The sequence below is a fragment of the Sturnira hondurensis genome, unplaced genomic scaffold, assembly GCF_014824575.4.
Source record: "Sturnira hondurensis isolate 20B ecotype Veracruz unplaced genomic scaffold, ASM1482457v3 Scaffold0004136, whole genome shotgun sequence".
Taxonomy (NCBI): domain Eukaryota; kingdom Metazoa; phylum Chordata; class Mammalia; order Chiroptera; family Phyllostomidae; genus Sturnira; species Sturnira hondurensis.
Window position 1 is genome coordinate 47,296,421 of NW_028076767.1, and position 21,348 is coordinate 47,317,768.

Here is a 21,348-nt window from a genome sequence, read left to right on the forward strand (position 1 = left end):
TAGCACTGGTGACCCAGGCTGAATCATAAGCTTAAAGCTCCTGTTCGTGGGGTCTGACACAAGTGTAAAATTGATTGATTGATTGATTGATTGACCTAACAAAGCAGTAGACATACTGCTAAAAATCTTAGGACAGACAACTCTTCAAGAACACATGTATTTAAATTTGTTTCAAGTTGGGAGTTCACTTTCATCTTGATATCAACATCACTAACAAATACTGGTTTTGAGACCTGATATTTAAAAATTTGATTTAGTAGAGAATAGTTAAGCGTGCAAATGTTTATTATTACTATTACTCAAATAGGAGCACTAAAGCTTTATTTTGTTTATGCTCTACATGGAGGTAAACGGTTTTAAGTTATCAAATCTAATCATTTAAACCAAGAATACATTTAAAATTGATTCATGAGATCTCGACTTTATATATAATTTGCTAGTGTACTTTCAGTGTATGTGGTTTCCCCTCACCCCCAGAAGCATATTTGGTATAAGGGTTAAAGTTCTGATTAACCAAGCAGCAATCAGAAATTTAGAGATATATGCTATGATCTGATCCTATTTACACTTTTCTGGGAGTGAGAATTAAGGGAAAAAGCTGATACTCTCTCAAAAGTTCTACAGAGAATTGAAAGCAAAACGTATGAGGTTCACACTTAAAAATGTAGACTACGTTTCATTGGATGCATTAATTAAAGAGATGTGAGGAATTCCTTCCCAATGCATACTATATCAAATCATCATGATATACAGTTTAAACATTTTTTAATTATACCCCAATAAAGCTGAAAAAATGTAGATTATGTCTCAGTAAATTGAAGACCAGTAATTTCTTTCTAAGCAGAATAGTTTTCTAGGCCAAGTTAATGATCCACATATATCAAATGATATTTAATAATATGCTTAACACACAGTTTGTGCTAAGGAAAATTTTACTTAGTGAATAAATGACTAAAATAGCAAACTACTGTTAGTCACTTAATTTTATTCAAACTTCTATTTGCCAGAGAATGTTTTGGAAATGGGGGGTAGCACAATCAACAAAACAGGTATTTTATTTTCTCAAGAGGAAGTACAGGAAATAAATAAACCATATTCTTTGCTTTAAATTGAAAGAATCATAATCCCATATAATAAAAAGCTTTGCATAATCGAGTTTTACTTAAGGATTTCAACACATTAGGCTGGAGAGAACAGTAACAGGCACTGAAGACCTCAGAGAGAAGAAATGGGTGTAAGTATTCTCTCTGTGCACAACTGTTCACAATTGCAACAAGTGTTCTAGTCTATAGTGATATAATGGAAGAATTCTATGGCCTTCTTACGACACACTGAGAAATAAGAAGTACAAATTAAACAGACAGTGAAAGAGCAAAGAGGAGTGGGAATCTGGCCAGTAATCTTCCTGAAGGGCACCATGACCATTGCTGTTGGATCGCATGTATACCTAGAAGCCCATGAGACAAGTTCTGGCCTAGAAGCATGCTTATTTGGCCCCTCAGTGTATTCAAAGTTTTGAATTGGTTAGCACTCACACACTAATAAAGATTTCTGCCTGCTTTTGAACACTTTGAAGATTTGGCATCACTAGGCCCACATTCCAAAAGGGTAGCCAACCTTTTTAGTTGGGGCACGTGCTTCTCAGTTAGTCACCGTTCTCATCACTCATGCATATTTAACACCAAGTTGACATTTTTTAAGATCTGCCTGGAACCCATAGAAATTTTAGAGTCTGCTACTTGTTGCTAAGCATCTGCTGAAAGAATGAAGTCAGTGATGTGAATCTCTGTGTTCAGAAAGACAAATGCAAAACATTGGGAGTAAATAAATGTATCTTAGACACATTTTATTCTTTTGTTGTTGTTCACCTGGAGTTGTCCTGCCTTTTTCCCCATTGCTCACTCCTCCCCCACTCTCCCCCACTCTCCCCCACTCTCCCCCACTCTCCCCCACTCTCAGAGTCAAGCCCCCCATCATCCGTGCCCATGAGTCCTCTATTCATGTTCCTTTGCTTGCCCCTTCCTCTTCTTCCCCCTGTTACCCCCTCCCTCCTCCCTTATGGTCACTGTCTGCTGTTGGACACATTTTAAAACATCATTTTCCAGGGCAAACATTATATACTTAATATGTTTCTACTTGAGTAAAAACACTCGATGCCTATCATCCTCAAATATATATTCTTCTAAGAGATGACACAACATAGACAGTACAAGTTTAGAGTTGTAAGTTTCTACTTCAGCATTTATGTGCTATTACTAAATAGACTGTCATTGCTACATTAGTTTGGTATATTCATTTCAATGCATCAGTTTTCCTGACCCCTGGTTGGTGTGATTTACTTAAAGTCTGTTTTAAAATACAGCAAGATTTTGGCTCCATCATTTTGCAACTATTTTGTTTAGATTTTAACACCAACTTTCATTCTTCCCAATAGCTGGCATCTATAGAGTGCAGGGTTAGGTGAAAGGATGAACCACCGTACTGCTCAGGAAGAAATCAAATGATCAAATAAAGTGGAATAAAACATTTTGACCAGGACACCATATATAAATTCATACAAAACAATTCATTAAATTGGTTCCCTAAAATTAAATTCAAATACAGAGAAGGCTGCAAGAGACAAAATGCAGTCTTTGTCACAAGTGAATTAACCAGGCTCCAGAAATGGGGCATTAGTACTAACCCCCCCCTCCACTAGGTATGTCCTAAACTTGGGGAAGCCACTAAAAGCACAGTTCAATTTGGTTTTATTCCTCCAATTTATCCATCAATAAAAATAAAAGCAAATGATATGTGTACTCTCATTTTGGAATCTCAAAGAGAAAATGTGCACAATTAAGAAACAATATCATGATGTTTCTATAGCTCATGCCAATCTGAGGTCAACTCATGTATTATTAGCTCGTTGTATCACAAAAATCTATGCTTGATATACACTTCTTCTAAGGAGGTTTCTACAGCACAGGAAAGAGTTCACATTCTGCCTATTCAACTTGCCATTGTTATTATCACTACAGAAAAAGGTATTATACATCTCTGCTAATAAATGCAAACTCATTCTAGTATAATGAGTAAGAAGAGAATAGCACAGACTTTTTTTATGGTGACTCAGTATTATTTTGATTCCTAGACGTATAGCCAGTAGAAAAAAAGTGTGATTAAAGACTGGCAGAATAGTTAATGATAACTGCCTCACTAGAGTGAGGAAAAAGCATTTCATGCTCAATGCCAGTAATTAAGCAATTTTACTCATCGCTGATCTCATTTTTAATAAAACTAGAGAGTTATGATATATTAATATTCCTCTCATATTTGTCAAACAGATATAAACAATACCAAAAAGGTGCTATTTATCTTAGCAAAATTGTCAGTAGATTCAAGGTTTGAAGGAATAATCGTTTTTTTTTTAAGCAATGAGCATAAAAATTTGTGGTTGGTATATCGTGTTTGTCTAGAGTTGGATATATTCAAATTAAAACATGATTTCATTTGCCCTGAGTTTTGTATCTTTATTTTTTAAAATTTTTTGAAGATTTTATTTATTTATCTTTAGAGAGGAAGGGAAGGAGAGAAGGAGAGAAATATGAATCAATGATTGCCTCTTGTGAGTGCCCTGCTGGGAACTGGCCAGCAACCCAGGCATGTGCCCTGACTGGGAATCGATTGTCTCTTTATTTTTTTAAGTTTACTTTAAAAACTTACAGTATAAAATTTGATGTCACTAGAATTTGAGCCTCAGGTTAAGGTTTTTGCATAGTCACTTATACACTTGGCTCAAATATTATATTCTCTTTGAAACTTTGCCCACCTTTTCTAGACAGAGTTATCTATTTCTGCTTTTTTTTTTTTGTATTTCTGTACTGTCAGTACACAAGCCTATTACCTAGCTATCACATTTCACAGACATTATTTCATAATGCGAAACTCTCCTTTAACTGAACTCGGATCCTTAAATCCCAATGTTTAGTTTCCTGGTAGGCAGTAGATGCCCCCCAAGATATCAAGCAGTGAATGTATGGGCAAATAGTAACATTTCCCCCCTAGGAATGTGAACACTTTATGATTTTATAAAAATCTACTTTAAAGTTCATTCTGAAATGTTTCCACCTAATTCTACAATTTTATTTTTTGGTATTTCAAATGACAATCTTTGATCCTGAACATTTCATAATTGGTAGGTGGAGTCACTGAAGCTAATGTGTATAGCAATCGTATGTCAATCACTTTACAAAATGTAGTTAGAAAGAAGCCTCTTGATAAAATTGCAAGTGATCAGAACATCTACGGAAAACTCTGGGGAGCGCGGTGATGCTATACGAATAGTCGGCAGCACCAGAAGGAGGAGTCTGTACTCAGAAACGAAAATATACACAAAGACAATGATCACATACACAAATGTAAAGAACCTGTAGCTGTTTAGTAAAATGATTTTCATGGCACAGTCCACATGGTCTTATTTTTAGTGAATTGGTCACTGTGGTGAGGGGTCTGATGTGCTGCCGTGCACACTGTAGAAACAGCAACCAAGTGCACTGGGCAGAATTATGATGACATCAAAAAATGAAGTGGGGATATTTATGAGGATGATGAAAAACAATACTCTACCCTCATTTTTAATTTACACAAAAAGCAAAAATATCAAAGAGAAAGAAGAATCAAGGTAATTACAATTCTTTTAAAAAATCTCTTAATTATTATTTATACTTTTAAATTATGGTTGGTATACAATATCCTATTAGTTTCATATGTGCAACCCAGGGATTAGACATTATATAACTTATGATCACCCTGATTAATCTAGTAGCCACCTCACAGCATACAAAGTTATTACAAAATAATTGGTTTTGTCCCATTGCTGTACTTCATACCCCCATTACTACTGGGTACCAATTTGTACCTCTTAATCCCCTCATCTTTTTCATCCATTCCCTGAAACCCCTGCCACCTGTCAACCATCAAAATATTGTCTGCATCTATAAGTCTGTTTCTGTTCTGCTTGTTCATTTATCTTGTCTTTTAGATACCATATGTAAATTAAATCATGTGGCATGTGTCTTTCTCTTTCTGACTTATTTCACTCAGCATAATACTCTCTAAGTCTATTCATGTTGTTGCAGATGGAAGTTTATTCTTTTTGTGTGTCTGAGAAATATTACATTGTATATATTCACCACTTCTTTATTCATTGACTTCTTGATGAACACTTAGATTGCTTCCATATCTTGGCTATTGTAAATAATTCTGCAATGAACATATAGATGATAGGTATGTGTTTATTGCCATTTTGTTATTAATTTCTCCTCCTCTTCTTACTCCTCCTCCTCCTTCTAGAAGACCCTTTAACATTTTTGTAATACCAGTTTCATAATAATGAACTCCTTTAGCTTTTTCATGTTTGGAAAGCTCTTTGTCATTCAGTTCTAAATGATAGCTTTGCTAGGTAAAGTAATCTTGGTTGTAGGTCATTGCTTTTCACCACTTTGAATATTTTGTGCTAATCCTTTTTGGCCTGCAAAGTGACTGTTGAGAAATCAGCTGACAGTTTTATGGGAGCTCCCTTGCAGGTAACTAACTGCTTTTCTCTTGTTGCTTTTAAGATTCTCCCTTTGTTTTTAACCTTTGGCATTTAAATTATGATGTGTCTTGGTGTGGGCCTCATGGGGTTCGTATTATTTGGGATTCTCTGCACTTCCTAGAATTGCATGTCTATTTCCTTCACCAGGTTAGGAAAGTTTTTAGTCATTATTTTTTCAAATAGGTTTTTAATTCCTTGCTCTCTCTCTTCTTCTGGAACCCACNTTACTCCTCCTCCTCCTTCTTCTGGAAGACCCTTTCACATTTTTGTAATACCAGTTTTATAATAATGAATTCCTTTAGCTTTTTCATGTTTGGAAAGCTCTTTGTCATTCAGGTCTAAATGATAGCTTTGCTAGGTAAAGTAATCTTGGTTGTAGGTCATTGCTTTTCATCACTTTGAATATTTTGTGCTAATCCTTTCTGGCCTGCAAAGTGACTGTTGAGAAATCAGCCGACAGTTTTATGGGAGCTCCCTTGCAGGTAACTAACTGCTTTTCTCTTGTTGCTTTTAAGATTCTCCCTTTGTTTTTAACCTTTGGCATTTAAATTATGATGTGTCTTGGTGTGGGCCTCATGGGGTTCATATTATTTGGGATTCTCTGCACTTCCTAGAATTGCATGTCTATTTCCTTCACCAGGTTAGGAAAGTTTTTAGTCATTATTTTTTTCAAATAGGTTTTTAATTCCTTGTTCTTTCTCTTCTTCTGGAACCCACATAATGTGAATATTGGTACATTTGAAATTGTCCTAGAGGCTCCTTAAACTATTTTTACTTTTTCTGATTCTTTTTTTTCTTTTTAATGTGCTGGTTAGGTGTTTTCTGCTTCCTTATCTTCCAAAATGCTGGTTTGATTCTCTTGTTCATCTATTCTAATTTGTTTCCCTATAATACATTCTTCACTTAAGTTACTGTATTCTTCATTTTACTGGTTCTTTTTTATGTTCCTTACTTCTTTGTTGAAGTTCTCACTTAGATTGTTGAACATCCTTATGACCAATATTTTGAACTCTGCATCTGGTAGATAGCTTGTTTCCAGTTTGTATAGTTTTTTTCCTAGAAATTTTTTCTGTCCTTTCATTTTGGACATGATTCTTTATTTCCTCATTTTGGCAGGCTTCCTGTGTTTGTTTCTATGTATTTAGTAGAACTGCTACATCTCCCAGTCTTAGTAGAACGGTCTTATGTATTAAGTATCCTGTAGGGCCTAGTGGCACAGGCTCCCCAGTCACCTGAGCCAGGCACTCCAGCCGCACTCCCTGTGTGGATGCTGTGTGCATCTGCCTATTGTAGTTGAGCCTGATCTGCTCTCAGTGGAAGAGATTTACTCCGAGGTTGATTGCAAGGACTGGCAATGACCACATGAAGCAGAACTCTATTCACTGGGGCTCAGTGCCCCTTGAGTATGTGTCAGTGGTGGAGGTGGTTGAGTGATACTTTGGCACAGTCTGAAGCACTCCACTGGATATGCTGGCTCTGAGGCCTCCCAAGAGGGGCAGGCAAAGTTCAGCTCCTTCCTGTACCCTGCCCAGGACACCCAGCATGATCTACAAAGTGATCCACAGATGGGTGCTACTTGTTCTGGGCTAGAGGTGCCTGGGAGGGGTCAAGCTGGGAACCAAGGCCAGCTGCAGCTACTACCAGGTCTAGAGCCACTTATCAAGAGGTATGGGGCATGCCAAGGCCAGATGTTCCTTGTTTGTGGTCTGTGAATCTTTGAGAGATTATAGGGAGCCTGTGGCATGAGCCAACAGGCAGTTGATATGAAAAAGCCACTGGAAACACTTGAATGGGCCTACAGTTCAGTAGGGCAAGTTCTTAGGAAACCACCAGGGTGGGCTAATGTTGTTAGCCAGGTTGATAGAAACTTAGATATGGCACCTGCCTATTGCCTCTGTTGGGGGAGGGCCAAGCAATGGAATAGCGGCCTCTGCTAATTTTTTTTTGGCTGGGAGAAAACTCCCCCTCCAGCCAGAGGTGAAAGCTCCCCCTCATCCTGAAGCTAGAAAGTTCAGTTCCTCCTGGTGTATCTCTGGTGCCTTTTGAAATTCTGCTGCAGTGATAGAGGTCAGAGTGAGTGAGTCTGAGCAAGTCTGGGTACTAGCCCTTTAAGAGAAATTCCTGGGACTTTAGTAGTTCTTTATCTCACACTGCCACGATCTCTGCTGGTTTTATCAGTCCAAGTTATAGGGACTTCTCTTCCTGGCACTGGAACCCTGGGCTAGGGGCATTTAGTGTGGGGCTAGGGCCCCTGGCTCATCAGGGAGTACTGCCACAGCCAAGACACCCTCCCGATTTTTAACCACCACCCATGGGTGTGAGACCAGCCCATTCTGTGTCTTTGCCCCTCCTACCAGTCTCAATGTGGCTTCCTCTTCATATGAAGTCTATCTGGAAAAAATCCAGCCATTTCTAATATAATGAGAATGGTGTGTGTGACATTGATGTAACCTAATAGCCAAGGTGAGTAGACTGGGTTGGGCAGGTTTGAACAATGACAACTTCACTATACTAGTCAGTGAAGGTGATAGGCAACACTGAATGAACATGTGTACTGTGTGGTTGTCACATTCAAAATGACTGAGCTAGCAGAACAACATATCTTCACCATATTTTGCATTTACTTTAAACATTCCTCCACAAAAACTATTTGGATGACTCAGAAGGCCCCAGCTATGGGCAACTGGTGATTGGCAGCTTCATCACAACAATGTGCTCCCTCATGGATCGCATCTTGTGCAGAGACTTTTTGGCAAAACATCCAATTACCCAGGTGACTCAGCCCCTCTACTGCCCAGATTTGGTGCCCTGTGACTTCTGAGTTTTCCCAAAACTAAAATCACTTTTTAAAGGGAAGAAATTTCAGACTTTCAATGGGATTCAGGAAAATACGATGGGGCAGCCGATGGTGATTGGGAGAACTGTGTGAGATCTCAAGGTGCCAACTTTGAAGGGGACTGAGGCATCATTAGCCTATTTACAATGCTTTTTGTATCTGGTATCTTCTTCAATAAATGTCTCTATTTTTCATATCATATGGCTGGATATTTCTGGACAGACCTTATATATACTTGTATTTTAGTTATAAGACTTCTGTTCAGCTAGATTTTAGGCAGTTTTGAACAATAGTTGTTTAGGAGCTTTGTTGTAATTTTGATGTGGTTGAGGAGGCTCCTACTTCCACATTTACCTAAAGCCAAAGCCCCATTAGTCTTGATTCTTTGTATAACTAGATACACTCAGAAATAAAGCCCCCACTTTTACATGGTTTAGTTGTAGTCCTACCTAAAATTGTGAGTGTGTACAAGTTGGACTGTTGGTGTCTTAAGGTTCTGATGATGACAAACATGAAGAAAATTCAGACAGTGGCTTTTCCTTTAAAATTACTGAATCCCTAAACATAAGTGATTTTATATAGATTTACATATGCATTTTCTTATTCATCCAAGAGCTGTTGAGCATCAACCATCTCCATAACATTGTGCTAAGCATTGCCAGCATTGTTTTAATGAAAGGTTCTGTGGTTATAGTTCTGTCTATTATCTAGCTATCTACCTACCTATCAGTCATTTATCTTTCCATCTATGTCTATATCTGCACAAAATATAAAATTATGCACATGTACATTTAATAGAATAAAAAGGTTCAGTGAGTTTGAAATTCTCTTGAGACAGTATTTATTATACCTACGGATACAGGAATTATATAGGTTTATCGTATACATCTATGAGAGAAGTGTCATCATTCAATTAATTTCAACTGTTTCTTAACTCAAAACAATTATGTTTTGGTCATATTTAGCCATAAAGAGCAAAACCTATCACTTTTTAACACTTAATTTAAAAGTAGAAGTATCTGACTTCAGAAAAGTAGGTTTCTGAGTAAACAATTCTAGCCGTAACTCCTAGAATTCTGAATGTCCTTTTCTTTCTGAAGAGTATTATTTATAGAGCCAGATTCTAGTGCTCAAAGATGCTGCAGATTCATAAAAAGATAGAAGATGCACTCTCAACAGGGCCATTAAACATGTAATTTATAGAAGTGATATTTATTTTATAAACTAAGAAACAGAATTATGTAAAAACACTCAATTTTCAGTAAAGAATGTCTTCCAGAAGTTTTATGTAGATGCATGTTAAATATACATATATATGTGTCAATCTAACATAGACATAATGCATCTTAAAACCAAAGAAGCACTAGGATATAAATAAACATAAAATACAATAAAAGGGTTGAAATTTAGAGTCTCAAGGAGAAGTGAAATTAGGAAGAACCTGCACAAAGGTTGAAACTACTCTGAAGAAAAAGAAAACCACAGGTAACATGTTTCTCATGTTAATTAATGCAAACCCAAATACGGAAACAGAATTGTTATACTTCTTTATTACTACCTTTCTCTCACCAAATTCCAATGGATTTAAAAGCCCTGCCAACTCTATCTCTAATTATCTCTTGAGTCTATGCTCTCTTTATTCGAGAACTTCTGACCCACTGACGTCTTCATGTATATATTTAATCTGCTATTTCAGTGGTCTCCTAACATATAGTCTTCTGTCTAACCTTGACCCCCTTTATATCAACTCTATACAGCCATAACAGTCTTTCTTAAATGCATATATAAGAAATATTATATTCATATTATCCCCCTGCGTAAATTTCTTCAATGGTTCTTGATTATCTTAGAATAAAGTAAAAGAAAATTTAGCACCGTTTATAATGTTCTCTATTATCTGGCCTTTGCCCCGTCTCAAGATTTATGCCTCAAGATCATGCTATTTTACCTTTTGCATAAGTTGTTTCTCTAGCCTGTAATGCAGTTCTATAGTCATGAAAAATTATTTTAAGTCTCAGCTGAAGCATTCTCTGCCCCCAGATGTCTTCCTTGATAATCCTTTATCCAGAGGAAAGTTTATCACAACCTCTTTGTGCCCTAACAAGTGTCATTTATAGTTTTCTCATAGAATCTACCATATTTCAGTTGTAATTATTTGTTATATCGCTGTCTCTACAATAGAGTGAGCTTCTTGAGGGCAAAATAATATCATACTCATCATTGCATCGTTTGTACTTGACATATAGTGGATGCTTAACAACTGTCAGCTGAATAGAAAAATGAGGTCAGAGACTGTGGAGTCAACCTCACTGATTATGATCACATTTACTCATTTTCTTTGGATGTTACTTAGACATTCTATGTGTCCATTTATTGTACAAAAAAGGAATAATAATAGTATCTAGTTTGGAAGGTTATTGTGAAGAGTAAGTAAGAGTATGCAAAATCCTGGGTCATAAGTGCTATATTAGTATTTGCTATCTTCACTTTAAAAATATTCATTGCACACTTGCTTTGTGTCTGCTATGTTCCCAGTAACTCAGTACATATAGTAAACAAGGCCATAAAAAGAAAAAAAGATTGAATGAAAGTAGATTGTCTGTGGCTATGTCAATGAATTTTATCATGAATTTTTCATTATAGAATTAAACCCCCAAACTAAAAAGGAAGCAGTTCCCCATACATACACCCCCCACACACACACTAGGAGTGGATTTGGGGTGTGTGTGGGGTTATTCAGAGAGATATAAGCAAAAAGGTGCCTGTGCATATTATAACTATTCCAAATCATGCTGGTCCCTAGAACATAAAAGTACTTTCATAAAGACATGATCAGAGAGTGGCTTTGTGATCTTTTTTAATCTTTCATGAACTGATACCACCATTTGTAGTGATTTAATTTACTGTTTGCTTCCAACTTCAAACATTAGAGTCTGATTGATTTAAACAAGAAAGGTAATTTGGTAAAGAGAGATTGTTTTGCTGGGGTGGACAGTGTAACTCACAGACACAGACCGCAGTGTGGTTGTAACCACAGGGGAAGCAAAGTGGGGAGAGGTGAAGAGGGTGAAGGAGGTCAAATATATGGGGATGAAAGAAAACTAGACTTTAGATGGTCAGCACATTATGAAATATACAGCTGATATATTATAAAATTGTACACTGGACAATTATATAACAAATATTTTCCAATAAATTTAATTTTAAAAAATAAAATAAAGGAGAGACAAGAAAGAAGTCATTATCCTTAAGTAACTAAATGTGGTAAAGAACTGCACAGTTACAAAATGTCTTCAAAGAGTCCAAAAATTAATAATCATGTGCAATAATTTTATTGTATATTAATTCTTAAAATATCACTGGATCTTTCATCATAATATCCTTTTCACTATGATATCAGGTAACTAAACATTTTGCTTTCATTCTTTCAGGGCTGGTGATTCAGTGAAAACATTGTTTCTATCAGTATAATAATGGCCATCAAGTACAAAGATTCAACAAATAGAAAAATCAATATCAGAATTTAAAGTGCTCTTAATATTGAAGAGATGTTCTTACAAAAAAGAACAAAGAATTATTTGCTTTAAGTAGATGCTTAAATAGTTTCATTTTACATAAAAATATACATCAGCAAGTAATACAAATTGAGCCAGTTAACTCCTATGGATTAATAAAAATAAATCAGATGAAATTTGAGGACATACTCTTTGACCTGGACTGGACTTTGTCCCAGTTAAGGTTATAGACACCAGTGCATTGCAAAGGACAGAACACCCACCCACTTGCTGGAAACTCATGACTGAAGCCCAAATTTGTTCTATAAAAATGGGCCAGAGCAGATGAGATTCAAAAAGGCTTTAATAAAAAGGAATAACGATAGATCTTTGAAACTTATCTCATTCTGTTGCTACTGCCCTTTGCAACAGCATGGATGGAACTGGAAAGCATTATGCTGAGTGAAATAAGCCAGGTGGTAAGGGACAAATACCATATGATATCACCTTTAACAGGAAGCTAAACAACAAAAGAAACAAGCAAGCAAAATATAACCAAAGACACCGAAATAGAGAACAGGCTGACAGTGACCAGAGGGGAGAGGGGAAAGAATTTCAGGGGAAAAGGAGAAGGATTCACAGGCACAAGTATAAAGGACACATGGACAAAAACTAAGGCAGGGGGGGAAATGGGAGGTAGGTGAGGAGCACGGGTGGGGGTGGGAATGGGAGTAAAAGACAGAAAACTGTACTTGAACAATAATTAAATTTAAAAAAATTGAAAAACAACAACAACAAAACTTATTTTAAGTATTGTGGTTGATGAAACACTGAAAGATAAATATTTGATCACATATCTCAAAATTATAAAAAGAGATATTATAATATAGACATAAAAGATATGTTATAATAAGCATAGATGCCAAGCACAGAGCCCATCATCATTTTGTTTATGTAATTTAATCTGCATTTTGTGCAAAATGATATTGTCTGTCTCACCAGTGATTTTATAGGAGGAAATCCACATAGTTGCATTTAATTATGATACAGAAACAGTAGTTTTATATGTATTTATAATTCTCCTAATTTATTTTCATATACCTTACTTCTCACAAATTATTGCTTTTCTTTCTCTGTTTTCTACACCCAGACTTGACTGTATACTTTCTCATTATCATAATACCTTATGTAGTAATGAAAGCCTTAGAAAAAATAAAGACAGGGATTTGAGGGACACAAGTAAAATTCTTTTCGATCTTCCAAAAGGAAAATAAAAACAAAGAAAATATGATTTGGAGAGACTTGGCTGATTTTTTGGAATAGTGAAACAAATGTTTGTATGAGGCTCACAAACTGACCCCCTGCCTAAAGTAGACTTCATCAAAGGCTCCAAAATCTCCGCTGAATGTTTCTGAATACTGTGCAATATGATGGATTACAGTATTCAATTACTATAATTTGTCCTCTGAAGAAAAGCAATGAATTTCACATACCACAGTAGGTCGATGTCTCTAGAAGTCTCTGGTATTTACCCAAGAATAAGGGAGGTGGATTGAGTGCTTGGATTTCCCTACTGGTAACAATCTAGTGGCTGGTATATAATGTGCCCTGTCCTGTTGAAAGGTTGGAAATGAAGTAGCCACCACTGATTCCTGAAGAGATGAACGGATACTTTTTGCTTACCACACCTGCAGAGGTCACTCAAGACACAGAGTGATAAAGAACAAGCACAAGAAAAGACTGTTAGAAGAAGATACAATCTCATTCCGTGTTCTGTGACACTGACATTTGCACAGATGCTAGAAAAAAATTAATTTCCTAAATGATATCTTTGCAATAGCAACAGAATCCTTTGGTTTTTTAATTCCCACCTGAGGATATGTTTACTGATTTTAGAGAGAGAGGAAGGGAGAGAGTGAAAGAGAGAGAGACATCAATGTGAGAGAGAAACATCATCAGTTGCCTCCGGTAAGCACCACAACTGGGGAACGAAGCTGCAGCCTAGGTATGTACCCCAACTGGGACTCAAACTCATAACATTTTGGTATACAGGATGATGTTCCAACCTACTGAGCAACCTGGCCAGGGCAGCAGACAGAATTTCTTAATGTTACTTCCTTTTCTCCGGCTTTGTGTTTTCCTTGTTTTGTTTAGCATGATAATGCATTTGTAACTATGCAGACTAAGAAACAAAGGATCATCCCAAAGACTAGACAAGCCTGACTCAATCAGGTCATTTTCAAAGACCCATGAAGATAAATTTATTTTGAGAAACCACCAGACCAAAAAGTAGCAGGAAGAGCTAATAATGTCTTCTTGCATCAAGTGCTTATAGAAAACACCCATTTTTATAAAAGTAACTATGTGGAAAATAGTTGGCAGATTTTACTAAGTTCTACAAACATAATGATTCTGCCACATTAATGATTTCTTTCATCATGATTTTTCTTGCTCCTCAAAAATGAGGAAAATCCAAGAGCTTAAAATTCTGTAGCTTGTTATTCTATGATAATGATTTAAAAATATGTTGTTAGTATCATAACCTATTGTTTATATTCTTTTAAGTGTAATTATACAAAGAGTACATTTATATTTTTGAAATAATATAAGACTTCCTATCGAAAAAGAGGCTGTTCAAATGTATTTCTTCTCTTCCAACTTTCCCTAAATGTCCATTCCTTCCCATAAGAAACATAACATTGCATAATGACAAAATATCTGTGTTTTGCATCCTTATCAACATCAAATACTTTTTGAGAGCATCTATTCTGATGCTGAGAGCATGAACCTCTGTGTTGTGCTTATGTATTTTGGGGGGAAGGGTCCAGGTGATACACCCTCCACAATTCTTGGCCCTGAGATAAGAACACCACTCCTTTTTTTCCCAAAGCCATCCCAGTTCATTTTACTTTAAAGACATGAAAAGGTATATCTGTACATGGGCTTGTTTCTGCAGGGAAATTGAAAATGGGTCCTATAAGAACAAATAGGTTTACAGAAACAGGAGCCCCACAATGCCACTGAGAAGAGGAGAAGCTGTGCTTGTGGTTCTCCAATAATTGGGGTACAGATTGCTCCTACAAACCCTATTTCAGAGAACGCGTAAGGTGAATCGTGGAAAGAAAAGTTACCAATTCAGCATTTTGTGGAAGTACTTGAATCTGTACTTGCATCTCAATCTTACTTAGGGGCATCTGTCCTACCCAGTAAAGCGCTGACTGCCTGAGAAACAGTGTCTAAACCACCCCCACTCACCAGGCAGATTCGTTTGTTTAGTTATTAATGGCACAGTAAAAGACTGCAGGCTGATGCATGCCCTGAACAGACTGCACTGTTTTACCAAGAAGATGAAGTTTTCACAAAAAGCTAAGACAAACATTTTGTGGAGATCTTCCCAGTGTGGGGTTGGAATGAATTTCCCTCAATAACAATGCCCTGGGATGGCCTGCAGTGCTGCCAGGGGGGGAGGGTGAGTCCCTCCATGCATTAGTAGGAGGGCCAACAGACTCTGCAGAGAGAAGCTGAAATTGGAAGCTGCAAAGGGACCATCACTGAGACTTTATGGTCACATCTCAGCAGACAGTTAGCAATTACCATCATTTCCATCTGGGGAGAGCAGAGGTTGAGAGTTACAGTGTGTGGCTCTTAAGTAATATTATTAATGTCAGTAGATCATGGAAAGCATTTTTATTGTACTTTATGGGCACACCGTGCAGCCCTGGGGAGACCACACATTGGCTTAGTTTTCTAAAGAGTCAAATGGCTATGAGCATGTTTGCATCATTTAATAAAGTTTATTACTTTATAATTAAGTTCTATGTTTTTCAGAAAATAGTATTTTTGTATAGAAATATCAAAGGAACAAACTCAAGAGGCATTAGGTGTATAGATTGTATAATCTCATACAATGAAAGGATTTTTTATGAATGATTATAATAACCCATAAGAAGTTAAATCTCAGTTTTAATTAGTAATTATTGGTGTATTAGTGTGTGGCCTAAGGTAGTATTTTATTAAATTTTTTAGTTTATTTTTAATTGATTTATTTTTAATGTTTTGATATTTTTCTTTAGTTCATTTATGTCATTCTATTATTTGGGTCAGGGGTGTCAAACTCATTTTCACTGGGGGCCACATCAGCCTTGTGATTGCCTTCAAAGGGCCAAATGTAATTTTAGGACTGTAAATGTAACTACTCCTTAACTGTTAAAGAGCTGAAATTACATTCGGCTCTTTGAAGGCAACCACAAGGCTGGTGTGGCCCCCGGTGACAATGAGTTTGATACCCCTGCCTCAGCTGGGTGAGGCCATTGTTTGGTTTGATTTACTTAGCAAACAGTTGGTCTTCTGATTCTGAGTCAACACTCAGAAAGTTCATTTTGTGTTCTTTTCCTCACCAAAGCCCACTCAGAAATAGTCACTGAGAAAAGGTGTAGAAGATAAGCAGCTTCGAGGGACTGCATTTGGAATGGGAAACGAGGTGAAAGATTTGTTGTTAAAGTTTTAATTTTTAACAGAGTAAAACTGTTAAGTCTAACCTCCCTATCAGCCTTACTCACAAGCCTCAGGGGACCCAAGACATGTGTCTTTTCTGGTCTGTGCTTCCCTGAGACCGCGCTTACATTCAACGGCATTGGGACTCGGCCCACGGGAGGTTCGTGTGTCAATCAGCCTCCCTGGAAAAAGGTCAGGTTGATTCCTTGGCCTGTGTCAGAGGAAAAGGAACAGTTCTCCAGCAAATAGGAGTCCTTGTTTCTTAGCATTTGTACATATTAGCACTTAGGTTGAAAAATACTTGCTATATGTTATCAAGACAATTGTAGGAATACATTTATCTTCATTGCTTCAACTACACAGGCCAGAAAATGTCATGACGTAATTTTTATCCCTCACAAATACTTTTCTTTCCCTTCCATTCATCAGCTAAAACATGCTGAGAAACCACAATGTTCGTAGAAACTGACAAAAATCAATACCCCCTCAACTCTTTCGCTTTTCCTCATTTATTCAAGCAGCGTAGTGGCCTTTTCTCTCCTGCCTGATTCAATACGCATATTAATTATATTATTTTCTCCTCGGTACATCTTGTCACAATACTGTGAATAAAGCAGCCTTCAAAACTAAACACTGTGTTCTTCATTTGCTCCCACTTGAAAAACGGACTTTGATTCTTGACGGCACGCATCCCGGGGCTGCAGCGCACTTGTGGGAAGCTCCGTTTAGGCCCACTCCTCTCTTCTGCCCTCCCAGAGGTCCCCTCATCTTGTCATTTCCTAGAATCGGGGTTAAGCATTTTTCCTCAAAAGAAGACCTGCTATTACAGTTTTTTAAATATGCACTAAAGTTACTGATTACTCCAGACTGACTCATGTCCAGGTCCAAAGAACTGAAAAGAAAGCTAAGATGTTAGACACTGAATGATGTCATCCGTCTTTGTCTTTTTGCGTATACATAAAATGTTTATGGATCATACTCAACTTTGAGAATAATTACCCCTGGACGGTGCTCTCTTGGCTACATTGTGAATACTGCTAATGATAATAGCTGGTGTTTATTGAATAATTCATATATGTCGAGCATTATAATAAGACTTTTACAGGACCCATCTCATTTTATTCCTAAAACATATCTGTTTCTTTGTCATCAATTTGTGGAGGAGATTAGAAGAGAGAGACTAGCCTTTCTATGGAAGAGAGGCTAACTCAGAAGATCATAACCTGGGATGTCTTGCTCCAGAGCCAACAGGCCTAACCATTCCTCTAAGCTATCTTATTTTGAGTAAGGTTGCTGTAAGTTGTAATAATTATTTAAAACTGGTGCACGCAATTGAAAGACAACACAAGACATGCTTTTGGTCACAGCCTATATGTTGATAGAGATCTAATTAGGCAGGAGTATTTAATAGCAATCTATGACCTTGAAACATTATGCATTTGGCAGAAAGCTAAAGGTAGGTTTAAAAGACTTTTATGAAAAATGATTTGCAATGTGGGCATTAAGCTGATAAAATATGTGTAGTTTGCTAAAAAATAATTACAGGTCACCTTTAAAGAGTGTAAAACACACAGATGTCAGATTAGATCTGTCACAAACTGTCAAAAATAATTTCTATCAACCTAAAATTGTCCAGGGATTGTTCCAAACCCAAATAACCTCAGAGAGTGCTGATGCTGACATTAGGATTTCTGCAGCAGCAGGTGTATGCGGAAGGAAACACACTGTCTCTCGCAGCTCCCTCCTGGTCCACATCGGATGTGGCAGCAGGCAGTGAAGGTCAGAAATACCTCCGACTCTTGACGTGGATTCAGTACAGCCATTTTCACATGAAAGCAATTGCCTAAGCTCTGTATTGCCCTGATTATGTCCAAAAAATCGGGGGCTCCATCTGTTCTTCCCTACTTAAGCCACTTAAAAGTAACACAAAAGCAACTCTAGAAAAGAAGAGGCTTCTAGGACTTCACAGTTAATAAGCAAAGAGCTACTCAGGACTGAATAGAGAGCACTCTCTTCGCGGGGGAGAAAACGAAGAAGAAATTCAGAGGAGAAGGTGGAACTCAAACCCGGCGTGTGAGACTATGGCACAAAGAACGAACAACTTGGGCTGCTGATGGGTCCACAGTGTATTCTGGGGGGGCAATGGGAATGTCCTAAAATTAGATTGTGGTGACACTGGACAACTCTGTAAGTATTCTGGTCACTGAATTGTAGGATGAATTTTAAAGCATGCAGATTGTATCTCAATAAAGCTATTTTCAAAAAGAAAAAAGAAGAGGAAGAGTGTCTGAAAAGCAGAAACGATAGAATGGGCAAGTGAAAATGAACGTAGAGAAAAGAGAATGGCAGTGTCATGCCATTACCACATTTATTCTAACCTGCTCCAGCGTATTTTCAGACACCCTCTTAAAGACGAGGGGATGGATCATTCTGAATGCTCTTCCCAATGGAACCTGTTGTAAGTGGATTAAAAACATCCCTCTAAAATGGTCCTTTCAAACTACCATTCAGGATAACAAATATCTTCACTGACATGGAATGCAAGAATCCGGTCCTAAGGCAAAGTCGGAAACAACCCTGGTGTGATATTTCTAACCTAAATATCAAGAGGAGAAAAACTGAGTGGTTTATAATCCCTTAGGAGGGTTGGGTTTCATTCATAAATGTTGGAATCAGTAATGGCTGTTTTGAAAAGCAAAGGCGAAACAGGTAATGTTAAAAATGGTTACTACTAACTACCACAGCCAAATAATAATGCATCCCTTTAAGAAGCTGATCCCCTACCCGTACCACCTAAATGCAGAGGCCCCACTGGCCAGAACAGCTCCTCTTTCTAATTTACATCAAGATGCCGCACAGGCCAGCTGTGACACTGTTCTGAAACAGACAGAGCCAGAAAGCATGACTTGTCTACAGTATATAAATAAGATATTACCCCAAATTTAAAATGTCTGGCATAAGTGAACATTTCTATATCTTGTACCTGTTTTTTTCCTATTTCAGACTTCCTTTTATAATAAGTACAAAACAGTCTGATCAGTTAGCAAACAGAAGGAATCTTTAACCTCAGAGAGAGTTTAATTTTGAAAACATGTTTAGCCCCATTGCTGATCTCCAAAACTGTTACTAAATTGTCAGCTAAGGGTCCTGAAACATCTGACTTCAATACACAGGAAGAAAAGAAGCAGATTGGACTTCATTATCCTACCTTATGAAATTATTACTAATGGTGAAATTAAGTTGAGGGAAGTTTCAAAGAAATGTTCTTTTTCTTAATCCTTAGTTCCAAATTAATGTTGATTTCTTAACTCCAAATTAATATTAATGATATGTGTTAACAAAACATATATATATATATATTCTGGGGGTGGGGCAGGGGCAGACTTAGTGCAGAAACAAATCAAAAGTCCTTCTAACAAGTGAAGAGACGGAACCACTGTGAGAGCCGACAGCAGCTTAGGAAAGGCGGAACTAACTGTCTGCCAGTAAACGTCTTGTCCTCAATCTCTGCTGACAAAAAAAAGTGCTTTGTAGAACGCATCTGATAACGTTAAAAGCCTGAGTTAATATCTAGGATACAATTTTTCTCTATTTTTACTCTATTACCATATTGGACATGTATTTCAAATTCCTAATAAGCATTATAAATTAAAATTGTTAATTTTCTAAGGTGCAGGTAATAACCTTTTTCTTTCATTTTCCCATAGACTTCAGCATACAGTTTAATAAATGGTATTTACTAGTTTATTTTTCATGTGTTTTCTTTATATTTTACTTATATTATATTGCATTATGAATTAGGTTTAGTTATTGCTCATAAAATTATTGGGTGTTATTAGAATGTTCAAATGTGGATAATGAAACGCAGAGGTCACTATGGCCCCAGAGACATGCAGATTTGACTCCTAGTGCACGGCTGGATTTTTGCTATTTCTACACACATTAGTATTTCGTATTCATAGAACAACTACATCTTATAATAATAAACTATATTTGCAGTGAGTTCACTGTGAACATACATAGTTTGTTTGGCTGCCTTTGTTTTTACCCAGTAGCCATTTTTTCTTCATTGATAACCACATGTGCTGAGTATTTCCACTGTGGCAAACAGGTACAGAGATCGCAGCCAACCTGCATCCTCTGGCTACAGCAGTGAGTGCTGGGAGGGGCATGTGTGTCCCATTTAGAGCCAGTTAGATGTGCTAAGACCCTTTCCTGGGGCTCCTGGAAAAAAGAATCCTTACTCTCTCTCTGCATTTTTTTTACAGCTATTTGGGGGAAACCTGGGTGAGAATGGGGGCAGTTCAGAGAAAATGAGACAGAGGTAAAAAAAGAGGAAATACGATCAAGAGGATACTTAACTTTAAAAACAAACACTTGCACAGTGCTTACAATGGGCCAGGCACAATTTTAAGCACTTGACAAATATAACTAATCTAATCTTAACAAACCTATTAAGGAGGAACTATTATAAACTTGACTTTATAACTGAGGGAATTGATGCACAGAGAAATGAAGAAACTTGCCTAATGTCACACAGCTACCAAGTGATAGAGCAGGAATTTGGACCCAAGTGATCTGACTTTAGTTTCTGTGCTTAGCCACCATGCTAGGCACATACTTTGAGCCCTTACATCAGTGGTAGGGTAATACATACTTAAAAATGGGTTTAAAACAAAAAAGAAGAAGAAAGAAGAAGGAGGAGGAGAAGGAGAAGAAGGAGAGGAAGGAAGGCAGGAAGGAAGGAAGAAAGGAAGGAAGGAGGAAGGAAGGAGAAAGGAAGGAAGGAAGGAAGGAAGGAAGAAGGAAGGAAGGAAGGAAGGAGGGAGGAAGGAAGGAGGAAGGAAGGAAGGAAGGAAGGAATTCTTGATTTGTTGTACTTGCCAGTTTCCCTGGAATAAATATTCTCACTACGGCTAATTTCAAGCTATTCACATGACATCATCGAG

The 21,348-nt window shown here is 37.2% G+C and overlaps 1 protein-coding gene across 1 annotated transcript in view; it reads right to left on the minus strand.

The window, feature by feature from the left end:
• Positions 1-21,348, minus strand: part of XIRP2 (xin actin binding repeat containing 2) — a 46,547-nt gene that overhangs the window by 17,465 nt on the left and 7,734 nt on the right. The gene's annotated exons all lie outside the window — the stretch shown is intronic.